The sequence below is a fragment of the Hyperoodon ampullatus genome, assembly GCF_949752795.1.
Source record: "Hyperoodon ampullatus genome assembly, chromosome: 6".
NCBI classification, from domain to species: Eukaryota; Metazoa; Chordata; class Mammalia; order Artiodactyla; family Ziphiidae; genus Hyperoodon; species Hyperoodon ampullatus.
The window spans coordinates 89,050,117-89,059,127 of NC_136919.1; the positions used below are offsets into that span (position 1 = coordinate 89,050,117).

The window sequence follows — 9,011 nt, forward strand, 5'->3', positions numbered from 1 at the left end:
TTAAAAGGATCATACACCATGATCAAGTGGGGTTTATTCCAGGAATGCAAGGATTCTTCAATATACGCAAATCAATCAATGTGATACACCATATTAACAAGTTGAAGGAGAAAAACCATATGATCATCTCAATAGATGCAGAGAAAGCTTTCGACAAAATTCAACACCCATTTATGATAAAAACCCTGCAGAAAGTAGGCATAGAGGGAACTTTCCTCAACATAATAAAGGCCATATATGACAAACCCACAGCCAACATTGTCCTCAATGGTGAAAAACTGAAACCATTTCCACTAAGATCAGGAACAAGACAAGGCTGCCCACTCTCACCACTCTTATTCAACATAGTTTTGGAAGTTTTAGCCACAGCAATCAGAGAAGAAAAGGAAATAAAAGGAATCCAAATTGGAAAAGAAGAAGTAAAGCTGTCACTGTTTGCAGATGACATGATACTATACATAGAGAACCCTAAAGATGCTACCGAAAAACTACTAGAGCTAATCAATGAATTTGGTAAAGTAGCAGGATACAAAATTAATGCACAGAAATCTCTGGCATTCCTGTACACTAATGATGAAAAATCTGAAAATGAAATCAAGAAAACACTCCCATTTACCATTGCAACAAAAAGAATAAAATATCTAGGAATAAACCTCCCTAAGGAGACAAAAGACCTGTATGCAGAAAATTATAAGACACTGATGAAAGAAATTAAAGATGATATAAATAGATGGAGAGATATACCATGCTCCTGGATTGGAAGAATCAATATTGTGAAAATGACTCTATTACCCAAAGCAATCTACAGATTCAATGCAATCCCTATCAAACTACCACTGGCATTTTTCACAGAACTAGAACAAAAAATTTCAAAATTTGTTTGGAAAAACAAAAGACCCCGAATAGCCAAAGCAATCTTGAGAACGAAAAACGGAGCTGGAGGAATCAGGCTGCCTGACTTCAGACTATACTACAAAGCTACAGTAATTAAGACAGTGTGGTACTGGCATAAAAACAGAAAGATAGATCAGTGGATCAGGATAGAAAGCCCAGAGATAAACCCACGTACATATGGCCAACTTATCTTTGATAAAGGAGGCAGGAATGTACAGTGGAGAAAGGACAGCCTCTTCAATAAGTGGTGCTGGGAAAACTGGACAGGGACATGTAAAAGTATGAGATTAGATCATTCCCTAACACCATACACAAAAATAAGCTCAAAATGGATTAAAGACCTAAATGTAAGGCCAGAAACTATCAAACTCTTAGAGGAAAACATAGGTAGAACACTCTATGACATAAATCACAGTAAGATCCTTTTGGACCCACCTCCTAGAGAAATGGAAATAAAAACAAAGATAAACAAATGGGACCTAATGAAACTTCAAAGCTTTTGCACAGCAAAGGAAACCATAAAAAAGACCAAAAGACAACCCTCAGAATGGGAGAAAATATTTGCAAATGAAGCAACTGACAAAGGATTAATCTCCAAAATTTATAAACAGCTCATGCAGCGCAATAGCAAAAAAACAAACAACCCAATCCAAAAATGGGCAGAAGACTTAAATAGGCATTTCTCCAAAGAAGATATACAGACTGCCAACAAACACATGAAAGAATGCTCAACATCATTAATCATTAGAGAAATGCAAATCAAAACTACAATGAGATATCATCTCACACCAGTCAGAATGGCCATCATCAAGAAATCTAGAAACAATAAATGCTGGAGAGGGTGTGGAGAAAAGGGAACACTCTTGCACTGCTGGTGGGAATGTGAATTGGTACAGCCACTATGGAGAACAGTATGGAGGTTCCTTAAAAAACTAAAAATAGAACTACCATATGACCCAGCAATCCCACTACTAGGCATATACCCTGAGAAAACCATAATTCAAAAAGAGACATGTACCAAAATGTTCATTGCAGCTCTATTCACAATAGCCCGGAGCTGGAAACAACCTAAGTGTCCATCATCGGATGAATGGATAAAGAAGATGTGGCACATATATACAATGGAATATTACTCAGCCATAAAAAGAAACGAAACTGAGCTATTTGTAATGAGGTGGATAGACCTAGAGTCTGTCATACAGAGTGAAGTAAGTCAGAAAGAGAAAGACAAATACCGTATGCTAACACATATATATGGAATTAAAAAAAAAAAATGTCATGAAGAACCTAGGGGTAAAACGGGAATAAAGACACAGACCTACTTGAGAATGGACTTGAGGATATGGGGAAGGGGAAGGGTAAGCTGTGACAAAGGGAAAGAGAGGCATGGACATATATACACTACCAAACGTAAGGTAGATAGATAGTGGGAAGCAGCCGCAGAGCACAGGGAGATCAGCTCGGTGCTTTGTGACCGCCTGGAGGGGTGGGATGGGGAGGGTGGGAAGGAGGGAGATGCATGAGGGAAGGGATGTGGGAACAGATGTATATGTATGACTGATTCACTTTGTTATAAAGCAGAAACTAATAAAAAAAAAAAAAAAAAAAAAGAAAAAAAAGAAAAAAAAAAAAAAAAAAAAATAATGTAAAATAAGTCATTTAGAACACAAACATTATTCTTTGGAACATGATGAATTTAGCCTCCTTGTCTTGTATTCAAGAGGCACTAGGAATCTTTGCCAAGAGTGGGACATAATAGGGAGAAGGGGCTCAGAGAACCAAGAGTGCAGTCCATGCTTGAGTTCCATCTTTTACAGGATACCTTTGATCCAAAGGAGGGTCAGAGGTAGTATTGTATGCAGGGTGGAAGGTCCACATCCATTAGATATAAGAGGCCATGACTCTCCCCAGTGAGTCCCCAGAAACAGGCAGTGCCCAATACATAGTAAGTGATTGGTATGTATTTTGTGAGTATTTGAATGAATGAATATTTCCACTAAGCACTCAGGGAACAAGACTATGTAAGCATTCCAGAATTAAAGGATCAGATTTGTACAAACTTGCCATATAATTTTGAAAGGGCTGTTTAACCTCTAGAAGTCCATCTTCTTGTATGACAAATTGGTAATGATATCTGTATTTACCTATATAAAATGCATAATATTATAATATAACTAGGTCTGTGTGGTTTCTTTTCATATGCTGTTATGTTATTTCAAGACATTAGTTTTCCTGATAGTGGTTATTTGATCTTCTACACCTGGATGTAAACAATAGCGACAACAACAACAAAATGAAATAAAGCACCACTAATTCCAGAGGAAATAATAATTATAGTTCATGGCCATAAATGATACCTGCGGTACATACGAGACTACTTTAGGCCTGTATTTCTGAGTGTACATTATTACTTTTACTTGATTGCACTCCAATTTCCATTCATTTGAGAACTGTGGGAAAATGAGACTATAGGTGCCACGTTCAAATTGGAGAGTTTCAGAAACTATAGAATGGGTTTTGTTTTGTTTTGTTTTTTTCCAGAAGACAATTTCTATCATGCTCTGGGAACATGGTGGCCTATGGAGTAATTCGTCAAGTCAGACCCCAGCTACCTTGTCTTGAAAGCGGGGCCCAATAGGAGCAGCTGCCCTGAGAATCTTGAGTCTGAGTCTGTCTTTTTTATTTTTTATATTTTTTGTAGACACTAGGAAATAAAATTGCTGCTACAACATAGAGAGTGAATTTAAAAGTTCTGTTTTTGTGGGCATTAAAAGGAAACTGATTGAGCAATGAGATAAAATTCAGGACACAGGATAAGTGGTGATAAAATCAGTATCTTAAAAGGGATTAGATCTCTACAAGCAACAAAATGAAATTAACATATATTATCACATTCAAATCTCAGTACAGCCCCTGGAGGGAAGTTGGAGAAGCACTATTATCCTTCTTTAAAAATTTCAGGAACTGAGACTCAAAAAGTTTAGAGGCCACGTCCACAGCAATAGAACTTGTAACTGAAGATTAGAGTTTGGGTTTTCACTCTCCTTCTACCACCTCTCCACGCTGCTGTTGAAGGTGCCAGTCTTGGCACCTTTATGTCTTTCTCTCCTGAGTCATTCAATCATAGTTCCAGAGTATCTCTGTAAAAGAAGTGAATGTCCTTTTGAAACTCAGCACCTTTAACATATACGTTATCAGTATATCTCCACCTACAAACTCTTACAAATAACATGAAAGCTTGAGACATTTCTTCCCTTTCTTTTTTCTCTCCCCTTTTCCTTTATGCATGTCCAGAGGTTATTTTTATACTGCCATTTCCTAGAGGAAAGGAAAATAGAAATTCTTGTTCTTTATCAAGGCTAGTAATCTGGCTGCTTTTTATTTAAATTAAAAAAAAAAACACGAAAATCCTTTCTGTAGACTTGACAGATTATCCCAACGCTCTCATTTGTGCTCAGAGATTTTAACGTTTTCTCTTCTATTTTCTGGCCACAAGGCTTCTTGAAAGAAAATTGCAACAAGAGAAAGGTCTGTTCCCTTTTGGAATGCTCTCCACACAGAAGCCTGGGAGAAAAGTTGTAGCATATGTTAGAGACCCCAGCTTCTAGGAGCTGGGCCAGAATAGGCAGCATGAAATAGGATAAGGTGATTCTCTTTGCTTTCAAGCTTTGGTTCCCTTCTTTAAGAACTCCATTCTTGTGGCCAGGAAAAGCAAATAGAGTTGGTTCTGAAGCAGATACTGCTCAGACTTCCTGGTTGTCAGAGCAGAAGTGAGAAGGCAGAATTAAAGGAGACAAAATTAGAGTGAGTGAGTGTGTGTGTGTGTGTGTGTTTACATGTGCACGCACACGTGCATGGGCACACAACTATAAAGCATCAACATTTGCAAACCCGATATAATCTGCAAAACAAAGCACGTCTTCAATTTCAAGTAAGAATGAAGAAAAGTGAGTATATCTCTGGAGCAGGAATCAACAAACTTTTTCTGTAAAGAGCCAGATAAAAAAATATTTTAGACTTAGTGAGTCACATGGTCTCTGTCCCAAATATTCAACTCTGCTATTGTAGTACAAAACAGCCTTGGACAACACATAAACAAATAAGCATGGCTATGTCCCAATAAAACTTCATTTATGGACACTGAAATTTGAATTTTATATAACTTTCACATCATGAAATATTATTTTTCTTTTGATTTTTTTTCCCACGATTTAAAAATGCAAAAGCCATTTTTAGCTTGTGGGTGGTACAAAAGCAGGCAGTGAACCAGATTTGGCCCATGGGGCTCTAGAGGAAGGGTAATGCTAGTATAGGGGTGGTATGAAAGTGTGGAAGACATTTCTTTTTATTCTTCTGTGAAGTGGTGACCAGATGAGCACATTTCCTCATCCTCCTTATGCAAAAAAAAAAAAAAAAAATTTACAAAACTTATATCGATTAAAATCTCATCTCTTTGAAATTCACTTAATTCTGAAATTTCAGCAGGGCCATGCCGAAATTTATCAATGGGCATTTTTTGAAAGTTTAGTTGCATTGCCAGCTTTATATTTAAGGCATATAGACTTCAAATATTTTAGAGAAATATGGTGATCAAAGGAAGAATATCTTATTTCCAGATAGTACTTACTTGAAAGAACCTGCCTCTCAGATGGGATTGTCCCAAAAATCCATACCAATACACTGTCAGGTTAATTTTCTGCTTTATAATACAATAAAACGGTCACATAATACTGAAAACATTAACAGTATTGTTAAATTTTGAACAAAACTGAAAATCTTAACAGTATTGTTAAAATTTTATTTGACTTGCAAGTCAAATAAAATCATGATAAATTTGTCATAGTGTCCTGCATACGTGTGGGGAAAGAATCTGTGTTTCTAACTGAATTCAAAAAAGAAATAACTCATTATGAAAGCAAACCATTTCTGATGAGTGGAACATGAATATAAGTGCAAATCTACATATCTTTATTGTTAAGGTACTCTCCCCCCCCACTTCCTGTCCTTTAATCATGCCCATAACTATGGGTGCTCAGATTCAGTTGGGGTATAATTTGAAAAGAATGTTTGACTATGACCATAAACATTCCATTTAGTCATCACCATGAATCCCAGATGCTGGCAACAACATAGACATTTTTTTGTGGGAGTGAGAATAATCCAGATCCCTGCTATTCAAGTGTCATCTGTAGATCAGGAGTATCAGCATCACCTAGAAGCTTGTTGGAAATGCAGAGTACCAGGCTCCACCCCAACCTCACTGAATCAAAATCTGTATTTTAACAAAATCTTCAAATGGTTTGTATGAACACGAATGGTAAAGAGGCATTCAGCTTTAGGAATGGTTTTCGACCTTGGCTGTAAGTTAGAATTCCCTATGGAACTTCTAGAAATCCCAGTGCCCAATGTACATAGCAGACCAATCAAATCAGAATATCTGCAGGTAAGTTATGGGGGACACGCCGGTGCCCAGCATGGCGGCCACTTGGCCCTCTGGGCCGTTTGCTTCTGAGACTGCTGCCGCTGGGCTCCTGGGTGTTCTGTGGTTTGCATCAGTAACCATGGGACCTTGGGGAGCTGCCATGGCAGCGGCGAGGAGACACTTACATGCGAGAACCTCAAAGTGGGACAATATATTTGTAAGGATCCAAAAATAAATGATGCTACACAAGAACCAGTTAACTGTACAAACTACACAGCTCATGTCCCATGTTTTCCAGCACCTAACATGACTTGTAAGGATTTTGGTGGCAATGAAACACATTTTACTGGAAACAAAATTGGTTTTCTCAAGCCCATATCTTGCCAAAATGTAAATGGCTATTCATACAAGGTGGCGGTTGCACTGTCTCTTTTTTGTTGGATGGAGCAGATAGATTTTACCTTGGACACCCTGCCTTGGGTTTGTTAAAGTTTTGCACTGTAGGATTTTGTGGAATTGGGAGCCCCATTGATTTCATTCTTATTTCAATTCAGATTGTTGGACGTTCAGATAGAAGTAGTTACATTATAGATTATTATGGAACCAGACTTACAAGACTGAGTATTACCAATGAGAAATTTAGAAAAGTGCAGTTATATCCATGAATATTGTTTAAGAGGAACAGATTTGGGCCTCCTTGATTTTAATAGAGAACTCTCAGTATGTAGATTTCCAGATTTTCCTTTTTCCTCCTTCACATACCACTTTATGGATTCTATTTAATTTTTTTGTTGTTGCTGATGTTTTTGTTTTGTTGTTTTAGTTAAAAACATATGATTCTGAGATGTATTTAATAGAACTTTCTTTGAGATTTATATGATAATAGAGTCTTTCTTCGGCTACTGTCTCTATGAGATAGATAACTTATTACTCTGATATTAATGTCTTTTCCAAAGGCAAGTTGCCACTTGTCTTTTTCGCTTCTGAAAAATAAAAGTATGACTTACTAAAAAAAAAAAAAAATCTGGAGGTGGGATCTACACATCAGTATTTTTTAAAGCTCTCTAGATTATTCCAAAGTGCAGGGAAGTCTGAGAACTACTGGGCTAGGTGGTGGACCGAACGTATTATTGCTCTGAGGGTAAGAAGAGAGCACTCTCATTATCAAGTGGAAACAAGGTCCCCAGAACTGGAGGCTTTATTAGAAGTGTTAAAAAGGTCAGCATGTTATGTATTAGAAGAGTGGCTTTCAAGAACAATTTCATTATTTGAGGGATGAAATGGCAGCATACCCCAAGACAGGCAACAGAGTTGCCTATTCAGTTTAGCCTTTTAGTCTTATTTTTAGTCTTTGCCCCACAATTTTAACTGATTCTGTACTGTTACCAAGACACCATCTGATCTTAACAAAGCTTTATAAAAAGGCTTTCATAGGATAATGGTTTGTGAATCATCTTTTCTTGTTGAGGATGAGGGTAAATTAGTGGTATGTGAGTTTTGGTAGAGTTAGCAAAGTTTTCCACTGTTTAATTAGATTAACTGATCATGGAGGTGTCCTATCTGTAACTTAGAACTGGAACCTGAGGAAAAGGGTGCCAGTCAAAAATCCTCTTCTGTCCTTGGATCAGTGAGGAACCCATCAGATTAATTCTCTGGGCACAAGTGTATGGGCTGCTATACATAAGAGGAAAAGGCATTATACAGTAGCTAATGTGATACCACACTGTCAAGGTCCCAGAAGCCATCAGTTCAGTTTACTGATTTGGTGCCTCCTCTCCATTATTAATATCAGTCATTATGCCTTTAAATAATAATTGTTAAATTATACCTCTAAAGAAATGGAGCCCTCACAATGAGATAAAATGGTCAGGTTACTGAACAGTTAACTAAAACGAACAAAATTAAAGATTAAGTTCAAGTAAAACTCTATTGGGTGCTGGCACTTATTAATTCTCCCTAACTAGGGAGAATTCTGTCTAGAATCAGACCAATTTTGAGTTGGGTCCTCTTCTTCCTACCTGTTGCTAATTATGCATCACCTTTGGACCTTCCTACATCTCACCCCACCCCATCCCCCATCCCCCATCTCAGCCTGGTGTTTTAGGTTCCTGGTGCTAGAGTTTATCTCCTAATTGTAGAGTTCTAAGTTTTAGCTTGCCATTGCTCCACACAACCCATCTACTCTATTTCTATTGTTCTAGCTATTTCTATGCTTGATTGCTAATTTCACAGACCTGTGGAACACTGGAAGTGCAATTATCCTCTAGAATAATTGCCTTCTGTAAAAACTGCCTCCCACAAAACTCCTGCAAAAACTGTGTCCTGTTTGTTACTACCTATGAATGTATGGATGCCTTTTCAGCTACATAGAGAGGTGCTTTCTAGACCTCCCTGGCATTAGAAAAGATCAAGTTATCTCTACAGCTGGAATACCCCCTTTTAATTAGGAGCTTTTTATGATGGTTATTTCAGGTGTCCCATTAATCTGACATCACTCCTGGGTATAGCAGTTGATGTTAAAATTGGTCTGTTTGGTATCACTTGGGAGTTCTGTCTGTTTAAATATTTCATGTTCACTTATAAAAAGTTACACACATTAAATAGGTCCTACATTCTTTAATATCACTTGAATACAGATACTACAATACACAAACACCCTCTTCAGCATTCAGTTATGCAATAATTTAACTGATTT

At 37.4% G+C, this 9,011-nt stretch overlaps 1 pseudogene across 1 annotated transcript; it reads left to right on the forward strand.

Annotated features, from left to right (window-relative positions):
- The first annotated feature begins 6,368 nt into the window (after window positions 1-6,368).
- LOC307054196 (TM2 domain-containing protein 1-like) lies at window positions 6,369-6,981 on the forward strand (annotated as a pseudogene). The gene has a single exon. The product of its transcript is annotated as a TM2 domain-containing protein 1-like (transcript).
- The last annotated feature ends 2,030 nt before the right edge of the window (window positions 6,982-9,011 follow it).